Raw genomic sequence first — 21772 nt, 5'->3', positions numbered from 1 at the left:
TGCTCCTGAGGCCTCCTTGGGTGGACCAAAAAGCCCCTTCATATGGTCAGGTGTAAGCACACTGTGCAGGTCCTGCTCAGGGAAGATCTCTGTCCCCATCAGGCTGTGACTCCTCCGGGAAAGAGATTTGCTTGGCACACCTCTGTAACCAGCCAGGCAGGGGCATACAAACAGTAGGTGCCCAATACATGTTGATTGGATGAATGAAATATGTCATCTCAGCCAGAGACTGAGACCACATTCCAGTTGAGTTTTCCTCAGATGAGTCAGTCCAGCCCATAAATTTCTCTCGGGCTCTCTATCCCCCTTCCTTCTTGCCACCATCACCAACCAGTCTTGTGTTAGGAGCCACGGTGGTCGAGAAGTCACCAGGAGCATGGAGTGGTCTCTGAGCTGGGTCTTCCACAGTGAGTATGGTCATCAAAGGCAGACAAAGGGGAAAGGCTGTTGTTTTAGGCTGGGCAGATAGTATGTGTCGAGACAAGATGCTCAGAAAGTACATGGAGCTTTTGGACTGTGGGAAGGGGGTGGCGTGGGCTGGAGCCAGAGATGACACTGGAAAAAAAGGGTGAGTCTTGAATTCTGAGCTGGAATAGATCTGATCGGTTTTTGCAAGCCTCTGAAGGTTTTGATCCAGCAGAAGAGAGAAAACAGTTGTATCCAGTGAGCACCCACTATGCAGCCACTACACACGTGATTGAATTCCACAGCCATGCACAGTAGGCCTCATTCTCCCCACGATCAGCAGTGTGGAGGACAGGCACATGTAGCCACGTGCCTGTGCTCTCACAGCTGGTGAGTGGTCAGAGAGACAGTGGGGTGGAGGCAGGCAGACAGATTGACAGAAAGAGTGAGTGAGAGAGAGAGAGAGAGAGGAGGAGGAAAGGAGAAAATCCAGGGGTAATGGCTCAGAAGATCAGAAGAAAGGAAGAAATTCACAGATGCCAGTTGCCCTGGAGAACATCAGAGGTACTTCTTGTGCCAAGACAGAACTGTCTAATAGCATTCTAGACCTGCTGTCCAATGTGATAGCCACTACGCGGCTATGGAGCACTTGAAATGTGGCTAGTGCCACTGAGGAACTGAATTTTAATTGCATTTAAATTTAAATTCGAGTAACCTTGTATTTACATGCCTCACTTTACATTTACATGTGAATAGCTATATGAAGGTAGTGACTACAGTTTGGGACACGGTGGCTTTAAGAAGAATCCTTTTTTCCTATCAAGGGCCTGGCTGAGGCTTTCTTCCGGTCCTTCTCTGCCTCCCAGTCTGCGGCTCTGTTCTGAGTCAGGCAGGCATCTCTGACGTTTCTTTATCATATTCCTGGACATCCCGCCCACACCAAGGTTTAATTTTAGCTGATTCTCTCTCAAGGACAAAGTATATATTTTTATTTTAATATATGTCGCCTGAACCATTTCCAAGTTTTACTTTTAGAACCTGTCAATATTAGTGACATGTGGCATTTTAGGCACTTTTTCTGCTGGTGGGGCTTGAATTTATTGTCATTTTATGTCGCTCGGCAAAATGCACAAAATGCCAGAAGTGTTATAAACAGAGACGATTTATGTCCGGGTTGGGGTGAGGTTAAGAGAATGAATATAATCCATTTTTTTTCACAGACTTTTATGTGAGTGTGCGAGCCGGCAGGTGCACGTTTGACGCTCAGTGGCAAGTCTTTTCCAAGTAACAGGAGGAGGAGGTGGCAGATGTAGACGGATCCCAATTACTGCTGCTCACCACCTAGCAGACCAATCACCCCACGCCCTTGTGTGTGGACACTGGCCCCTGGTCCCAGGCACGTAGCATGGAGCTGTACACACAGTATGCGTTCAAGTAAAGCTTCTGGAAGAAAGGGTGGAGGAAGGGAATGAGACATAAGTGGGAATTCTAACAACTCCTCTCTCCCAACCTCATACGAGTAATCTTTGGAAAACCTTATCCTTCGCTGCTCAAAACCTTTCAATGGCTCCTGAGTACCCTTGAATTCCAGCTTATAAGGTCCTTCATGATGTGGCATCTGGGGTGTCTCCGGCCTCACCTCTGATTGGTTCCAGTGCTCTGAAAGTTTTGTATTCTTACTCCTTGCCTTTGCCCGTGATGTTCTTGCAGCTGGAAGTGCCCCCCTTCCCTTTCTCTTCTTGGTCACTCTTTAATGACTGGTCCAAACTCCTGCATCCTTTCCAACCTTTACCTCTCTACCTACCTCCCCAAGAGAGTTGATTGCCCCCTTGTTGGGGAATCTCATGCCCCTTATATATACACCTTTATTAAAGGACCTTCCCCATTGACTTCTTTGCTTTGCTTCTCTGTTGTCCCTCAAAGATGATGTGCTACTTGAGGGCATGGTCTTGGGATCCCCATTCAACGTATCCTGGGCCTATATGAGAAGCTGGCAAATGAAAGATAATTGGGTGATATAACAAATAGATGCCAACTGGGTGGGTCCTCAGTGTCCCTGCTGCTGGTTTCAGATTTAGCTGTGTGGCACTGCTAAGTCAATTACTATCGTCCACCTGCTTGCCAATTTACAAACTATAAGGCTGTTGTTTTTCTTCCATCCTCCCTGTCCTTAGAAGTTTAAGCCTTTAAATAATTTTTTATTGTAATTTTATTGGGTTTTATGGAGGGAAATATATTAGAGGGGTGAGTTCCATCTGGCTTCTTACTAAAAGTCAATAGCACATGAAAGAATAGTTCTCTGTTAGACTTTGAGTTAATTGCTTTTCTTCCTTGGGTCTCTGATTCTTTGTCTATGAAATGAGGATGTTGGACTGGATGAGTCCTGGGGTCCAGCTAAGGTCTGGGAAGGGGACAGTATGGGATTGGACTTGCCTGGTGGCCCACGGGTAGGAGTTTGGATCTTATGTGACAGCAGCGCCTTCCTGTGATCTTTCATCATTACCTGCACTCTGTTTGTGCTAATTCTCCTGTTACCGTCTGTGTCCTGCCTCCCAAACCTCCAGGTTGGTGGCGGGTCTGAGGTCCTCCCTTTTTCAACCATAGTGACAGGAACTGATTTGTGTTGGGGTCTGCAGCTGATCCAGAACACTCATCCACCTAATGAAAGTCTGGTGCCTGCCCAGGGAGAAATCTGGAATCCCATTTTGTAGAATAGTAATCTGAGATTTGGAGAATGGAAGAGAACTTGCCTAAGGCAAGCTAGTAAGTAACCAAATTCTAGTTTTGGTTTGACTGGCCCTCAACCTTGCTGTATGCAACATCCTGCCCGGGGTGGTCATTCAGCCAACATTTGTTTGGAGCGGGAGGTGATGACACTTGGGTTGGGTCATCCAGGAGCACAATTATAGCCATCCGGGCAAGGAACATCATTGAAAAATTAATTATATAGCATACCATTTTCAAGGTTCATCTGCATTATAGTATGTACCATACTTTATTCATTTTATGGCTGAATAATATTCCGTTTGTTTTTCCATTCATTCACCTGTTGATGGACGTTTGGATTGTTTCTTCCATTTGGATATTGTGTGTTGCTATAAATATTCGTGTGTGAGTACTTATCTGATGCTAAGTGAAAGAAGCCAGACACAAACGGTCTCACAGTTTACGATGGCTTCGTTTGTATGAACTATTCAGAATAAGTAAATCCATAGAGACCGAAAGCAGATTAGTGGTTGCCAGGGTCTGGGGGGAGGGTGAAAAGGAAAGTGACTGCTTAACGGGCACCAGGTCTCCTCTTGGGGTGATGAAAATGTTTTGCAACTACATAGAGCGTCGGCGGCACAACATCGTGAAGTTCCTAAATGCTGCCGCATTAGACACTTCAAAATGGTTCATTTTGTGTCAGGCGAATTTTACCTCGATAAAACAATTACTGAAAATTTCACTCAAAGAACATTCAATGAGACCTTCTGTGTGTTTGGTGATGGGTTCTCCATCGGAAAACGTCTAGTAGGTACTTGGGAAGGATTTGTGGTATAGACTCACAAATTGTCAAGTCGACTGTTTCTGTCTTCAGCCAAGTCTTGTCCCCAGAGCAGTGGCATCCGCAACCCCCGGAGCTTATCGGAAGTGTGAAACTTTGGTCGCGATCCCCACCTGCTGAATCTCAGTGCAAAGCACGCGTTCAGTCCTGAGCCCACTCAGTCTTCCTTTCTAATCACTGACGGGAGAAATGGCGAGAGAGACTGAGGATCGATCCGCCCGAAGTCCGTCCTCACTGAGCAGAACTCGAGGTTGGTCCGTCTCTTTCTCTCCGCCCCTCTACCCTCTCCTCCCTCCCATGCCTCCCCCACTCAGCCGGATTCTTACCCTCCTGCACTCTCTGAATTGATTTTTCTCACTCATCTTGGCAGGTTAGTAATCACCGTTCTCAGCAGAAATTCCTTTCATTTTATTACTCTGGGTGAGAAATAATGGGCAGTGAGGGGTGGGGCAGGGACTGTGTTTCATGTCGCTCCCATCTCGGTGTCAGGTGGGGCGGGGGAATTTCCATGCTGGGTCCCCCATGGGAAGGAGATTCGTAGTGTGAAAGGGAGCGCGGACCCCTCCCTTGCTCCTTCCAGTCCCAGGTTCCTGCTCCTGCTTTCAGGGCCCCTGCCTTCCTCTGTCCTTAGTCCCCACTCGCTTTTGAGGACGTCCTCTGCGTTGTAGAGCCCATTCCTATGCATCATTCATTTCATCATCACAACACTTCTTGAGAGTTGGACTTGTCACCTCCTTTTTACTGGTGGAAAAAAAGTGAGGTTTGCAGCTATGGAGCCACTTGCAAGACACATGGAAATTAGAAGCAGATCTCCAGGTTCAGGCAAGGTTGTCCCGGACTGCATCAGAGCCATTCCATTCATCTCTCTGCTTGGGTGTGGTCCTATCATAAAGAGCTTGGGAGCCGTGGTCCTGTGAAGGCGGGTTCTAACCCCAGCTTTGCCTCTTACAAATCATGCTACTTTGGGCAAACTGCACCATGTCCTGGTCCTCCCTCTCCTTTTCTTTCCAATTGGGAGGGGGCAGAGTGGGCAGATCACAGTTCCTAAGAGGAGGAGCTCTGTAATACAAACTGGTCTCCCCCTCATCAGTTAGGGGACCTGGAGGAATCTGCATCACCTCTCTGGGGCTCCACGAGCCCATCTTCAAAACATGCTTAACACCTGTCCCTGTGGATTACTGTGAGCATTACACAAGCTCGTTTTTAGCACATTCCTGGCACATGAGCCAATACACAATAAATATCCTCACTCGAAATAAAATCTTTATACTTCATCAAGTCTAAGACGCTATCACCATGGCAAGAGATAACCTGAATTCAGAGATGCTAACGTGAAAAAACAGGGTGCTTATGTTGCCAGTGGGAATGGCATCCTTTCACAGAGTCACAAGGACAGCATTTTGGGAACCCACGTATAAGAGGATGAGGCCTAGTGGTTTAAATAAATGGCTGTGTCCAGGTCCCCAGCGTCTCATCTCCATCTGTCCTGCTGTGGAAAAAGTCCAACCTTGTTTTCACCAGGCCCAGAACAAGGCCAACTTCCAGACATTCTGTGCCATTGGTTCAATCCATTTCAAAGCTTAGTCCAGTTCAGACTTTGTTGATGTCTGACTACTGTGGTCTCTATTCTGGGCTGCGCTTTGCTGGCGCTACATTGCTACCCAGGTTCGTGTTTGGAGGCTGCACTTGGGAGCCCTCATGGCTGCTATGGAGAGAGAAGACACAAACAAACCAGGAGAAATAGAGAGACTGTGAGAAAAAGCTTGCCTTTGATAGGCTAATTACATTATCTGGGGCTTGGGAAGGACCAGGCACTCTTTCAAACTAACCAATCAATTTCCCAATCTTTGATGGGCTGGTCGTAGGTCCCACCCACCACTCACAACCAATCCATTTCCTAGATCTTCCAGGGTTCTGTGTCCTTTATCCAATCCTAATCCTATTCCCAGGCTAGGCTCTGCCCCTTATGGTCACCATCTTAGTTCCTACTGCGCATGTGCTTAGCCTCCCCCTTCCGCACAGTACCATCTTGAATTCTTCTGGGCAAGTGCCCAGCGGAGGAACTTCTGTTTTTATTTCTCCAATGATGAGGATCCTTCCTGCTGATCCTTCCTGTCTACTCCCAGAATTCCTGCCTGCTTCAGGGATTAGGTCCTGAGGGCAGAGGATACCCTGGAGAGAGTGTGAAGCTATAACTTCCTAATGAGGTAGACTTTTTTTTTTTTTTTGAGGTAGGCTTTTTAATATCTGATTTTCCTTGCTCCTTTATTTTATTAATATCTAGCTACCTATGTTAACACTTAGAATCAAACACACCTTCCTCTGTGCAATGCCTGCTCTATGTGACATGTAAGGTTAGGCATCTTATATACATTTTTCCATTGAAACCTGATAAGATCCCTAAAAGATGGGTTTATTCTCCCCATTACATAGGTGAGAAAACTGAGGCTCAGAGAGGTGAAGTCACTTCCTCTAAGATAGATAGTTTTTAAGATGTGAAAGTGAAATCAACGCAGGTCTTTCTGTCACCAAATTTTAAAGCGTAGACAAAACAATCCAGATTTGTTCATGTTTTGCAAACTGCAGAGTAGCAGTCATGTATGTAGGGTGAAAAATGAAGGAAAACTAATAATAATAATAATGTTATTAATAATAATGTCTACTATACATTGGGTGCCTACCATGCACCAGTTACTGGGTTAAGGGATCTAAATTTAATCCTGGCAACAGTTCTCTGTTATAATCCTCATTTTATAGATGAGCAACCTGAGGCTCAGAGTGGTAAAGCAACTTACCCTAGGTCACACAGCCTGGCACTGGTGAAGTTTACAAGCTCTTGAGTTGCCTTTTTCACCTTCAACCTGGAATTGGAAGCTGCTCCCCTTGGGTGCAGGAAGCTTAGCTGGAAGGTCTCTCTCAGCCTTTCCTGTGTCCTTCCACCCCACTGGGCCCCAAGCTGAAAGTCCGCCTAAGCTCCTCCCCACATCTCTGTAACTAGTAGGTCTTCCACCCCTCTCCTTGCCTGTCAGGACTGGCGCTGGAGTGGCGGGCATGGCAGAGAGAGTGTACAGTATGCAGATCACCCCATTAAAATTTCATGTGGATTCAAAAATTCAGTGTTGACTCCAATGACGCAAATAGGTATGAAAATTCTGAGGAAGGCACACTCATTGTTACCGAAATCAAATGGTTGAACGGCCACTAATGAGGCAGACAAGAAGCCTTGCTCACCCTCTGAGGATTGGAGGAGACGAGAGGAGCAATTGTGCTACATTATTCATACACTCTTGTTTGAGCTTCAAATCTCAAGGAAGCCCTGGAAGGGGAAGGGAGAGAGGGCAGAGGCAGCAGAAGGGGGTGGCGGGCACACGGCCCCACTCTGTCAGCCGCAGTAGGCTGGGTGACTAATTGACAACTAGGCACAGAGCCCCTTCCCCCAGGGTGCCCTCTCTCCAAGTTCTCATTTTTAGCTCTGGCCCACAAGCACCTGCCACTGTGCCTGGATTTCCTGCATCAGTGGCTTGGAGGTGTGAGTGTGAGATGCTGAAGGGGGCCTGGTGTCTGGTCCTAGCTCTGTGAGCTCAGGCTGGTGGCTAAACCTCTCTGAGCCTCAGTTTCTTTCTCTGTAAAACAGGGAAGCCAATGGGCAACTCTTCCACCTTCTCTGGGGGGGGGAGGGGTGAGGAGGAAGCTTTCTGATTCGGGCTCAGATGCCACATTGCAGCTCGTCTCGGACCTGAATGTCCGTAGGACTCTTGGAGCATCTTGCTGGAATATGGTTCTGATTCTGTAAGTGGCGTCGGGGCAGGGCCTGGGATGCTGCATTTTCAACCAGCTTCCAGGTGAGGCAGATGCTGCTGGTTTGGGGGCCACTCTTTGAGCGGAGAGCCAGGCCAGAATAATAGAGTAGCCTTTTGCAGGGACAGTCCTATCTGTTGGTCCAAATCCTTCCTGTGCGTCAGCCTCTGTGGGGTGTTTACACAGATACAATGCCTATCCACACCCCGTGAAAGTCAAGTTGAATTGTTTGGATCCACACATCTGGAGTTTCACTCCTTAGGTCTCTTGGTTCTTAAATACAGTCAGATTGTTGCAGTTATTATTATTAATATTCCCCCTATTGTTTATTCCCCTATCTTTGCAGGTGGTTTTTCAAGAGCCCTCTCTCCCGGTTCTTCTTCAGCATCCAATGTCATCAACTACTGGGTGCTTTTAATAGACACATTTCTCCCTTTTCATTGAGCAAAACTGTTTGCAAGAAAGAGCCTGAAGAACTGATCATTTGCTCACTGAGGAGGAAGAGATGTCACACCCCCGGGGACTGACCTCTTTCCTTCCAGGTTCTCAGAATGCACTTGGGGCCCATTCTCTAGAGCGTGGAGCAGGTTTAAATTGAGGGTCACCTGGTCAGCCGCCCCTTCTGTGCTGTTTGATCACTCTGCTGACACGTACTCTTAAAGTAAGAACCAGACTCCAGAGGAGTCATAAAGGGAAAGCCGGCTCGCCAGGGAAGGGATTGATCTTGGTATGTGCAACCCCACCATTGACCACACACCCAGCATAACTAATAAACAGGTTCCTGAGTACTCCCTGCATTTTGTAATTATTACTCGGCCATAAAAATCCCTTCTCCCTCCTGCCAGTGCTATCTTAGTGAACGTTATGAGCGCTCATGAGGTTAATGCAGGGCCGTAAATCCGCAGTGGGTCGAACAAGTGAGACTTGAGGAACTGTTCATAAATCTATGGGAACTGCTCCACTTTGTTTATTTAATAAAATATCGTTTCATAGAAATGCACGGGGCACTGCGGGGTTTGTACCTGCGTGGGCGTGTGTGCGTGGGGAGGGAGCGAGGCGAGGTCTGAGGAGGACAGCGGGCGTGGGCACATGGCCTCAGGGAGCGCCGGGGCACCCACATGGTCTATTATCACACCAGCCATTCTGAACTCAGTACCCGCTCCCCGCAAGGATAGCCTGTTCTCCTGGGGTTCTTTAATGGGCCCCGTCAATATTTGAAAGGGTGCTGCAAAGCCCGAGCCATGTGTAATGCTGTTTGCACAACATGAACACCTCTCTGAGACAATCTTCTGGGATTTGTTAGGAGCACCTTGCCTGTGTTGGGCTGTGAAATTAACAAGAAGTCAGACTTCTCCACGTGGAGTGGAATAAACGCTAAAAGCAAGAGCATTGGAGTAAACAGACATGGGTTCTAACACCAGAGTCGCCATTTACCAGAAAGATGGCCTCAGCAATCACCTCTTTGGCCTCAGTTTCCTTTTCTGCACCATGGAGGTCATCTTCCGGGTGTTAGGAAGTGCAGACATGAGGTGCAGAGAGGAGAGAATGCAGCCCCTGGATGGCTTTGCTTGCTCTCCCATTCCCCTGCAAGTCCGCAGCACTGCAGTTAACTCCGAGATGCCTTTGTTAATTACTCCTTGCTGGAGGCCATCTATAGAGATCTCGTTCTTTTCTTTTGAATTGACTGGGCCCCAATCTGGAAATAAAAGACCGTGGGATGGGATCAATGGAAACAGTAGAGATGCTGCAGAACCCCGAAGTGGCATTCCTGACTGATCGGGATTAGCATCCGGAGTCCCTGTGCTGGGTGTTATGTCGCTCACTGAAGGGGACAGACAGGGTGATGTAGTGGTGAGGACCATGGAGTTGGGAGACCTGGGTTCAAGTCCTGACTTCACCACTTTACTATCTGAAGGACTTCTGTGGTCAAATAATTTAATCCTTGGATTCCTGTGAAATGATTGTAACATCTGTCTCTTAGGGTTCTGAGCATTACACAAGCTAATGCAGGTAGAGTGTTTGTATAGGCCTGACAAGATTAATAAATAATTAATTTATTTATTAATTATTTAGATAGAGGAATAGTGAAGGAAACCAGAGAGAGGCAGAAATGAGCATGACCCACCTGCCTCAGCGTTCCTGGGACCGTCCCAGTCTTAAAACTGAAAAGTCCCACATCTCAGGAACCCCTTTTATCAGAGAAAAGCTGGACGATTGGTTGCCCTAGCAGGAACAGATATGTCAATGCCTGGAGCACTCTTAACTCTGCATTTAATTTGGCCACAGCTATTGATGCTTTAATAACAGCTGGCTGATTATGGAAGCTTCATCTAAAAGACTCTAATATCCCAAGGCTAATTGCTGAGCATTTGATTAACCCAGAGGCTCTCATTAGAATCACCTGAAGAGCTTTCCAAACATACCAATGACAGCCTCACCCCAGACCGGGGTTTCTCACCACTATTGACATATGGGCAGGCTAGTTCTTTGTGGTGGGGGCTGTTGTGGGCATTGTGGGATGTTGTACAGCATTCCTGGCCTTTACCCTGAAGATGACAGCAGCAATGCCCTAGTCTTGTGGCAACCAAAAGTGTCTCCCTAGGGCACAGAATCACACCCACTTACAAACTACTGTCCTGGACCAATGTAAGAATCTTGGGGTGGGGTAGGAACTGAGATTTGGTATTTTGTATTAAATCTCCTGCCCACAGCTGACTCTAGCATTAGACCAGGGCCAACCTCATCGTGAATGTGGGTAGATGCTGATATCCAAGAGGAATTTTGAAAGGGTTGGAGTTGACTTGGAGTTTGGCCCAAGGTAATCATGGGTGAGAGGAGATAGGCAAAGATCTTGTGAAATAAAAGAGATGCTGAATTGCTGCCCCCCACATATGTCCCTCTCTCTACCTGCTGCACAGCCCAAATCTCACCATTACATATGAGTTGCTTTAGGAGGTGTCCTGTTTGTGTTCTCCTTTAAGATACTTCTGGAAGGTAGTACGTGACAACATTATTGGTCACTCATGACTTCTTCATGGTGGAGGCTGTGCCAGCTCTCAAAATATTTTGACATGCTAAATCATTTGATCCTCACAACTCTCTGGAGGTAGTATAGATTTATTTGCACACATTTTAGAAAATGATTTCCAGAGAGGTGAAGCGATTTTCTCAAGGTCACACAGCTGGTTGGGAGCTTAGCTCAATGCAAAACTCAGGGCAAGTCACTGCTTTTAGTGACTGGCTCACTCTGTCTTTTGTTTCTTTTGTCCCTCAGAGGGCCAGGTGCTGGCTAAGTGCTATGGAGATGGAGGTAGCAGATGTAAGATTCTCTGTTCCATGTTAGGCAAGGAGGAAGCACTCCCTGGGTGCTTCCTGTATGCTAAGCTGTGTAAGTACATTATCTCCTTGAGTCGTCCCAGCATCTCTAAGCAGCTGTGGTCCTCCCTTTGGGGGACAAGAAAGCCAAGGTGAGAAAGGGATCAATTTCTCTAGAGAGAGGAAGTGATTTGCCCAAAGTCATGCATCTGGTAGCAAATGGAGGTGTCAGGATTCAGGACCAGCCTGGTGGGACAGCATTGTACATAGAGTAACTTCCCATCAGAACGGGAACTTCATGTTTATTTAGTTTTCAGCTGTTGAAATGAGAGGTACTCTACTTTTTGCCATGTTCCAATTTCCCAGAATTACTTAGCTCTAAGTGGAAGTTAGATGTCTCCAGCAATTAAATGTCTCCTTGGCATTCCAATTACTCAAAAACATTAATCAAAGATTTCTTTCTTCTTTTAGATGAAATCCAGATGGGCCAGAGGGAAATCAGAAAATGAAGGGTAGGGGGCAGGAGGTCTTCCGTGTTGACTCATCAGAGCCGCCGTCCTCCTTCCTTCTGCTAACAAAGTCCATCTTAAACCCGAAAGTGTTCAGCCCAGCTCTGCTCTGATTGGCTCTCACTCCCCACCAAGCATCTACAGGTCTTGGAGCTGAGGCTGGAAGTGACTCCTAGTGACGCTGGCATTTCTTGCCTTCCCTCCAAGGCGAAGGGTAGTCACAATGTAATTGTGAAAAGCGATGACAAGGATCGTAATAGTGCAAATTGAGACTGAGTTTTCTGACTGCCAGGAGAGGAAACAGTTTAGGACTCGTTTCCTAAGAGGAATCCATCATTTTGATTTTTTTAACCGTGGCGGTTAAACAACGTTCACTCTAATTTTAGAAACACTCTGACACAGGAATAGGTTGTACGTGTCTTCGTCAGGCAGTAGGGAACTTACATTTTCTGAGTCCGCAATGGATCTTGGCTAAAAAAAATTACACTCCAGGGATGTTCTAATTATTTATTTTTTTAAGAATCACACAAGAAATCTCTAATGTAGTGACAGTGATTCCTAACCCAAGTGGGACTGTGCATTGCTTGAAATATCTATGTCCACAGCTACTGATCTCACAAGTGAGAGAGAAGGGGAAGCTGGGGTTGTAAAGATCCACGTTTCACTTGCACCACAGGGGAGACTTGGAAGATGAGTTGGAGTTCATTAGAGAAAGTGGGAGTCACAGGGGCAGGCACAGCACAGGCAAAGCCCTGGGGATGAGAGAGACTCAGCTGTACTAGGGGTCAGGGCAAATTTCAGAGGTGAGAGCAGGGAGTATATAGAATGGGGAAGCCAAGAGATGGAGCTGGTTGGGGGGTCTGCTTTGCCACTGACATGGAACTTTTACCCCAATCCCCATCCCATTTCTGATTCTTGGTTTGGATGCCTGGCTTCATGACCTTCATCATCACTGACCTTTATCGGACAGGAAACTCATTCCCAGCACCCTGTGGATCTGTGCATTCATGAGCAGTGGGGTAGCACCAAGGGAGCATCCAGAGGTCACAGACCAAGTTGACTGATTGGTTGATGTCTAGTCCATGTCCTTGGGCACCTGAGTTCTTCACCAAACTCACAAAGCCGACCAGCAGCTAAAAGTGTAAATATTGGCTCCCTCAGCCAGGTTCATCCTTGAAAACTCCTGGTGCAATATGGACCTTTGTACTTTGCAGCCAAATCAAGATGGATTGAAATGGTAGCTGAATCACTTGCCTGTGAACAAATTGGTTAACTTCCATGAGCCTTAGTTTACCCATTTGACAAATGAGATAACAGGCAACACTGGATAACAACAGAGCTGATCTCATAAGGCCTCGATGAGAATCAATGTGTTAATTTGGATAAATAAGCACAATTGCTATGACTTGCCTGAGGCATGAGGAAGTGTGAGAAGTATTAACCCTGTCACTGGGGGGTGACAATTATAAAAACTTTTCATAGGAGATAGGTAAGCTGAACTTTAATGGGGTAATGAATGCAAAAAGCTTAGCACGATACCTGATGTGAATTATGTGCTCAGAAAGGAAAAGGGAGAGAGGAAGAAATGGAGTTGGCTGAGGTTGGTGAGGGACCCAGCCCCTCCTCCCGGTTACTTACTGAGTCTGATTCACCTTAGTCCTGCACCTCCTCGTCTTCCCTCTGCCCCATCACTGCACGCACACTTGCCCTTGGCCCCTTCCCTTGAATCCCACCGCAGGAGCACCCAGCAGGCACAGACATAACAGGAGAGGGAGAAAGGCAGAGCTGGAAAGAGGGGCTTGAAGAAGATTGATGCCAGCACTGTTGTCATAGCAACGGCAAGATGGGCTAGAGGCCCCACTGCCGGAAGCAGCTTCTCTAGCTCATTTCAGATTCCGGATCCTTTGAGGAGATGTAAGAGGCTTGGGTAGGGACCTTAAGAGCACGGGTGGAGCCTCAAGAGTGACAGTCAGTAAGGGTACTCTTCTGACAGCATCTGTTGGCTCAATGGACTCTTAAAGATGACCTGTCCAAACACCTGAATTGACAGATGGGGAAATTGAGGACTGAAGAGAGTGGTGAGAACACACATTTCCTGAGCACCTACTATGTAACTGGTACTTTCAACTAGCTTCTCATTACTTGTCTCTCTTTTCCCCTGCAGACTATTTGACCGGCAGGACAGAGAAGCATCTTGGGTAAGGGCTAGGTGTCAGAAAGGCCTGGGTTCAAATCCTTGCTCTGCCACTTAGAAGGTGGGCAGAAGTATGTGTCATTTCTCCTCTTTGGGTCTCAGTTTCCTCACCACAAAAATGTAAAATTTATGCTATATAATATTATCTACCTCATAGAATAGGTTGAGAGTTTTGAATGACAATTGATATAACAGGCATCATGTAGTGCTTGGTAAAGCATAAATGCTCAACAAATGTCACATATAATAATAATATTGCAAGGCTATGCAGAGAAAAGTATATTTGCATTTTGCTAGCTAAAAAAACTACTGTATTTGTGTAGACGCAGGAGGGGTGGGATGTAGTTTACTTCTTGAACCATTTGGTTTTCCCCCTTTGCCTGCCTTACATTTATATCTATATTTTTTCTGTCTGTTAGACAGCAGAGCCCCATGGGATAATGGGAGCACATAGGTCAGTAGTCAGGAGGCATAGGTTAACAATAATAATAGTTTTCATTTACTGGGAGCTTACAAAATGCCATGCTCCCTGCTGAGTATTTGACATGAATTCTTCACAAATAACTCTTCCTTGAAGTTAGGTGCTTTTATTGTTCTATTTCATAAGAGAGGAAACCGAGGCTCAGAGAGGTGAATATTTCATCCAAGGTCACACAGCTGGTTCAGTGGCAGAGATGGGACAAAAGTTACTGGTTGAGTTCATTGTTAAGGATGGGAGAGAGGGATGAGGAGTAGCAGCGCCACTGACCTTGGTGCTGAAACATCAGTGCCCCGCAGGGCGGAGATGCTTGGTAAAAGGTTGTGTTGAATGGTGCCTGCTGCCCTGCCTCCCCCAGACTCTGCCAGATGAGATCAGTGGCAGTGGGAAAGGGGCACAGAAGGAAGGCCACAGGGGGACAGGGAGAGAGAGAACCAGAGTCTTGTGGCAGGACAAAACCCTTAAAAGATTGCCAAGGAGAAATTGACTTAATTTGATATATTTTGGATAACAAAGTTGCTGAGGAAAGTACTTTTGGGGACATTCAATCTGTTCTCTCCTTGTCACACTAGTCTTCAGTGACTTGCTTTTTCTCCTTCACAAATGGGGTTTTGTGATCCCTACCTCACAGATTTGTTTCGGGGAGTCAAAGAGAGAATAGTGAACAACCTATGCATGATATCTGAGAGCATTCTCTTTAGTCCTTCTCCTGGGCCTATGGTTAGCCTCTGCCCATACGGCTCTGGTTCAGGATGTGTCCTGCCTAGACATTTCTGACCCAGACTGTGGTTTCCTGGGCACGATTCTACAGCCCAGCCACCCAAGTTCATTTGTAATGCGGGCTTTCCCTGTCATAAAGCCCCGAGCTGCTTGGAAGAGTTAGGAAGCACATTTCCCTGCATTCAAAAGTGCCTCGAGTGAGGATCTTGTTCCAATGGCGGCATGTAAATGCCTCTTTCAAGAGAGGAAATTGCTTTGAAGTTACTATTTCTCTGGCTTTGATAATAATCTGCTTAATGTCTTGTGTCAAACTAATTACAGCATAATTACCTTTTTTAATAACAGGTACTTTTAATTGGTGCAGGGTTAAACAATTCTGTTGTAAAAATCGGTTGTTTTACATTCATGGCTATAGTTTACAAAGAACTGGGACAACCTGGTAATATTAAACACTCCATAGAGCTGGGATAGGGCATGAATGAGGATGCCACCATGCCTCCTCTCCATGACATTGGACTTCTTTCCTATCGAAGCTTCCCCTCCTCACATACAGAACTTCTTATATCAAACTCTTGGAAGAGGAAAAGAAGAATGCTTAGGGCTCCATGTGCCCATATACATCATCTCACTTCATTCTGATGTGTGCATGCTTGCAAGCATGTGACAGAAGTATTGCTATCTCCATTATACAGATGGATAAAATGAGGCTCAGAGCGATTAAGCAACCTCTTCCAGGTCACAATGTCAAACAACTGAAATTGACTTTGAATTCGTGCCCCTTACTTCCAAATCCTGAGATTTTAAAAGGTGGTATAATTGAGTGGTTAAAAGCTTGGGGATGGCTCTGGAATCCAAAATATCTAGGCTTGGTTCCAGCTCTATAACATAGTTGCTGTGTGACCAAGGATAATTCCTTACCCTCTCTGGGCCTCAGTTTCCTCATCTATAAAAGTGAGAGGTAATAATAGTATCTCCCTCACAGGACTCATAAGAGTATGAAATGACAGGCGAAGTGTCTCACATAGTAGGCACTCATGCCATGGTAATTATTCTTGTCCCCTCTGAGCATTGCTCTAACTCTGCTTTTCTTCTCCTGAATTCTTTCCTTTTAGAGCTGAGTACCCCAAGGATGCATTTCCTCATGTCTTGGCTGAAAAAGTGCACGCACTCATCTCATTACTACAGCCTTTTGCATTTCATTAGAAAGCCTGACAGGCCATTTCATAATAATTTATTAGCACAGAGTCAATTTTTATTAATTACAATCATTAATTTATCAGTGTTCCCGTCATCTGAAGTTTGGTCAGAAATGAAAGGCGAGAAGTGCAGAAAGAAAAACAGGGAAAGTAGAAGTTTGGGGGACCAGGATCCAGTAAGATGGGGTAAGGGGAAGGGATAGTAGGCTCTGTGAAATGGGAGGCACCATCTTGAATGCAGATCCTGGGGGAGGGGCGGCAACTGGCACTAGAAATCAGGGGCTTGGCCACTGAATGATGGTTCCTTCATTCAGCAGAAACTGAAGCCCAGAGAGGACATTTGACTGACCCAAGGTCACACAGCTAACTGATGGCTCAGTCAAAACCAGAAATGTACCTCCTGAACCTTTGACCAATGTCCTTTCTATACCTTACATGTCTCCTCACTTTTGTGTTTTGGCTTTTCCTTCAGCCAAGCCTTTGGGGCCTTTCATTTTCATCAGAAAAAGTGAAATGAAAAGCAAAAGTTTGGATTGAGAACAAAGAGTGGTCCCCCTGATATTTTCAGTCCCACCTTGCACCATACATAGTTATTATAATACCATTGACACTGTATTTCCTGTGCTGGACTTTACCTCCCCGTGACTGTTCTGTAACTGCCAATTTATACTTCTTAACCGTTTCACCCTTTTCACCCAGTTCCCCAAGTGTCCCTCCTCTCTGGAAGCCACCAGTCTGCTCCATGTCTGTGAGCCTGCTTCAATTCTGTTCATTTATTTTGTTTTTAGATTCCACATATAAATGAAATAATATGATATTTATCTTTTTCTGACTTATTTCACCGAGCATAATACCCTCTAGGTCCATCCATGCTGTTGCAACTGGTAAGATTTTTTTATGGCTGAATAATATTCTATTGTGTGTGTGTGTGTGTGTATAAATACAATTTTTTTTATTCACTCATCCATTGACGGGCTCTTGGGTTGCTTCTATATCTTGGCTACTGTAAATAACGCTGCAGTGAACTCAGGGGTCCCAGGCAGGGTCTTGATAGATGAGTCAGAATGAGCCAGGGATTCTGTTGGGAATGAGTGGAACACATTCCAGAGAGAGGCTCATAGGTGAGAAACAGCATGGTGTGTGCAGAGACCCCTGAGCACCTAGGTATGTACTGAATATGAATAACATGGTTGAGTGTTGGGGAGGCTGGCAGGGGCCATATCATACTAGAACCCTGCAGGCCTTGGTAAGGTGAGTGTCTTTTGTTCTTAGGGTGTAGGGAGCCATGGAGGGCAAAGCAAGAGGATGACGTGATCAGGTTTAAATTACAGGATTTATATGTAGCAGAGGGATTTAAAGAGGAGTGTGGAAATGGCCAGTAAGGACCTGTCCCAGCCCTCCCAGGTGAGAGCTGATGGTGGCTTGGCCAGATTCGGGGGAGGGGTGGTGGCTGTGGAGATGGGAAGATGTTGGACCCAAGAGTCATTAGGAACGCAGATATATAAACACACCCACTTCTGAATGGTGAAAGTACTTCTTATGGGGAGGGCAAAGACAGGAACCGCATGAAAAGACCCTAATGGAGAAGAGTGGTTTTGATATCACTGCCTTTGGCCTGGGGAAGACGGGGTTCAATTCCCAACTGAGCCACTTTTGAGTTTGGTGGGTTTGAACAATCATTTCTCCTAATCCAGCCTTCGTTTCCTCACTTGTAAACTTTAATAGTGATGTCTATACTATTGGTTTGTTGTGAGGGTTAAATTACATTGGGGAACAATTTTTTTTTTCATTTTATGTTGCATGAGGTTTTAGAACTGTTTCTATATATTTCTGCATCGCTGATTCCAAATATGAAATCTGTTTTTTGGTGCATGCTGTAGTTTTTATGCAATTTTAATTTCTTTTTGTTACAGTTAATGGCATGCATTGGTTTTTAAATTGGAGTTAAAGGGCAATGACTCTTGGATTGAACACAACCACAAGGCAATTAATGTTTTACAAACATCACTTTTACATAATTATAGTTTTGAAATGTAAAAAATTATTATCTGATAAAAACACCCTCTTATTTTGTTTTAAGATTAAAGCATGGCTTCTTCAAGTAGGTGTAAATGTAAGAATAGTCCTCACATCTTCTGTTATATATGTGGCTGTTACACACTTCAACGTCAAAGGCACAATATTTTATCATTTGTGACACATGCATATATTGCCTATTTTCAAGTTCCCATTGGCAATCAAAACAAGAATTGGGCTCCTCATATTGTGTGTCATAATTGGAGGAAATGCTTCATGACGGGACAAAAGGAAAAAGCAAAGGAATGCCTTTTGGTATTCCCATGGTTTGGCATGAATCTAAGGACCACAGCAGTGACTGCTATTTCTGTCTGATCCATACAAAGGGCATCGGCAAGGAAAAATGGCATATGATTGCATATCTTAATATTCCTTCAGCAATACGACCTATCCCACACTCTGAGACACTCCTGCTTCCAGTTTTCAGTGGTTTTATTACTTCTAAGAATGAAGAAAGTTAACATGGTGATCAAATATATTTTGATAAGATGCATGAGGAAATGGTTGTAGAATCTGAAGGGTCTTCTTCTGATGCCAGTTCGGATTGAATGACTTAGTAAGAGATTTGGGTCTATCAAAGAAAGCAGCTGAGTTACTAGCCTCCAGGCTTCAAGAAAAGAATGTACTTCACTGGTCAGCTAAAGTATCCCACTTCAGGAAGTGTGAACAAACTTTTGTGGACTTTTTTTCCGAAGACAAACACTTTGTTTACTGTCATGATATCAGTAGTCTTCTCAGCCAGCTAGGTGTTACCACTTACAGTTCAACAGAATGGCGGCTATTTCTTGACAGCTCTAAACGGAGTCTGAAATGTGTTCTCCTACACAACAGTAATGTTTATGCAGTGGTTCCAATTGGTTATTCAACTCATCTGCGAGAAGATTATAATGATGTAAAAATTGTCCTCAACTTTGAGGAGCATAACTGGATCATTTGTGTGGATCTTAAAATGGTAAATTTCCTGCTAGGACAACAGAGAGGTTTCACAAAATATCCTTACTTTCTGTGTTTGTGGGACAGCCAAGCTTGGGAGAAACACTGGACACAGAAGGAGTGGCCAAAACATGAAGCTCTGGAAGTAGGGAAGCAAAATATTGTGAATGAACCTGTAGTTAATCGAGACAGGATCATTTTTTCCCTCACTTCACATCAAACTTGGCTTAATGAAGCAGTTTGTTCAGGCTTTGAATAGAGAAAGTGAATGCTTTCAACATATTATTTCTGCTTTTCCTGCCTTGTCTTTCAAGAAGATAAAAGCAGGTGTATTCGATGGACCTCAAATTCGAACCCTCATATGTGATGAAGAATTTGCCCGGAAGATGAATAAGAAGGAGAAAGCAGCATGGTAGTCTTCTATGGCTGTTACAAAGAACTTCCTTGGCAACAAAAAAGCAGAAATGCTGTTGGCTTTCCATTACAATTAGATGTAACATGAGTGTTAAGATTCACTTCCTGAACAGTCACCTTGATAAGTTTCCCGAAATCTTGGAGCTGTTAGTGATGAGCAGACTGCTGCTGGAGCATCAAATGAGATTGTCCTCAACAAGTACACAAATGCAAGAACTACAAACGCAAATTTTTGCCTGAATAAAATTTAAATAAGTTTTGCGCAAATTTTATGATTAAAATAAGTGTTTTAATATGTATTTTGAAATTGTAGACAAATTCTGATGCAATCATCTTTTAGTGTATTAGTGTATTTACTGCATTATATAAATTATTATATTTTCACAAAGATGATGTCCAATAAGACATTCTATGTCATTATGTTAAACTAAATGTTAAAAATTTTAAAATAAAATGAAAACCTAAAATCTTGAATTGGAAAAAGCTGTAGTTTACAGAGAAAAACTAATGTCAGATTTGAGATAAGTACACTCAAATTAGGTAAGAACAAGTACTTTTGTGGATGTAACAAAAATTTTGTTTCCCAGTGTTATCTATGTTAAATAATGCATACAATAGACATTGATATACCCAACTTCTACCTAATCTCTATCACAGTGCCTGGGAACCTATCAAATGGATACCTTTTTTTTTTTTTTTTTCAATGAGGAGGGCTGATATGCACCGATTAAGTAGACCCTTTCTTGCAAGGGCACTTGTTTTAAATTACCCCTCCCTATTCTGGCCTGATAGCCTCCTCCTGCCCGCATGGGCACTCATCTCAGTTTGTATGCCCTCAAGTTTATGGTCCAGCCATTGGTCTACATTTGCATCTTTGAAAAGTTTATGTTTTGCATGCTCTTGTAAATCGTGGAAATGATTTCAGGTTCTTTATCTGACTCTTACATTTCTTTTAAAGTTTTTTCTTAAATTGAATTTAGAGAAAGAGGGAAGGAGAGAGAGAGAGAAATTTTATTTGTTGTTCCACTTATTTATTGGTTGATTCTTGTATGTGCCCTGAGCTGGGATCAAACCCGTGATCTTAGTGTATCAGGACGATGCTCCAAACAACTGAGCTAGGGAGTCAGAGCTGGCTCTTAGTCTTCTTGTTCAGCATTGTTTCTGAGATCTGCTTGTGCTGCTACAAATAGACCTGACCCATTTCATCTGAAAGTTGCAGACTATTTTGTAGTTTGCCTCCTACCATGTATTGGCATCTCTGGTCTCAAAGGAAAAAACAAAACAAAACACTGCAACATGGTGTCAGCATGACAGGAATGCAACAAACCCCTCAAGCATATCTTTTTGCAACCTGGAGTAAGAGGTTTTCCAGACTGTGTCACCAAGGACAGGTTTGCTAAGCTCTCGGCAACCTGCACACTTAGTTCCCCTAAGTTTGACCAGACTGTTATCATACAACTCTGTGTCAGAACTCCTATTTCACCACTTTTTTTTTGCCAAGACATGAGACTATCTTTCTCTTTGAGTTTTGCCAGTCAAATAGGGACCATAAACTTCACGTTTATTTTAATGTCCTTGTCACTCATCACTGGTAATGTTGAATGCATCTTTATAGACTTAGTAATTTTCTTTCTTTTTCCATGGATTACTTATCAGTACATTACGTTAATTTTGCTATAGGATTTTCCAAGTCTTTATTTCTGATCTGTGCATCTCTGTTTTCTAGACTGTTTTTTGCAAATATCTTGTTTTCTTCCATTAACCTTGGGCTAAGAGTCCATGGGACAGATATCTTTAATTTTGATGTGGTGAATTCTATTCTTTACCACTGTCATAATCTCTAGTATTTAGATGTTTTCAAGAATTCCTACCCCTTTCCATTGAAGGTCACAAAAATAGTCTCCTATATTTTTTTCTATGTGCTGTCTAGTATTTGCTTTCTTGTGTTTAGGTATTTAATCTCTCTGGGCTTTATTTTTTGTATATGGTGTGAGGTAGGAATCTGCCTGATTTTTCCCCTTCACAGTGATTCATTCTTTTCAATAACGTTTATTTAATATCTCACCATTTCCCCACACAGTTTATGCCATCTATCTATTCAATTTATTCCTGTATTCTTCCTTTTGCTCCATTTGTATTTTAAAAATACACTATTGATATGATTTTAATCAACAACAACCAAAGCTG

This window comes from Saccopteryx leptura, chromosome 2, assembly GCF_036850995.1.
Source record: "Saccopteryx leptura isolate mSacLep1 chromosome 2, mSacLep1_pri_phased_curated, whole genome shotgun sequence".
In the NCBI taxonomy this organism is placed as follows: Eukaryota; Metazoa; Chordata; class Mammalia; order Chiroptera; family Emballonuridae; genus Saccopteryx; species Saccopteryx leptura.
Note: the sequence above shows the minus strand (reverse complement) of the source record.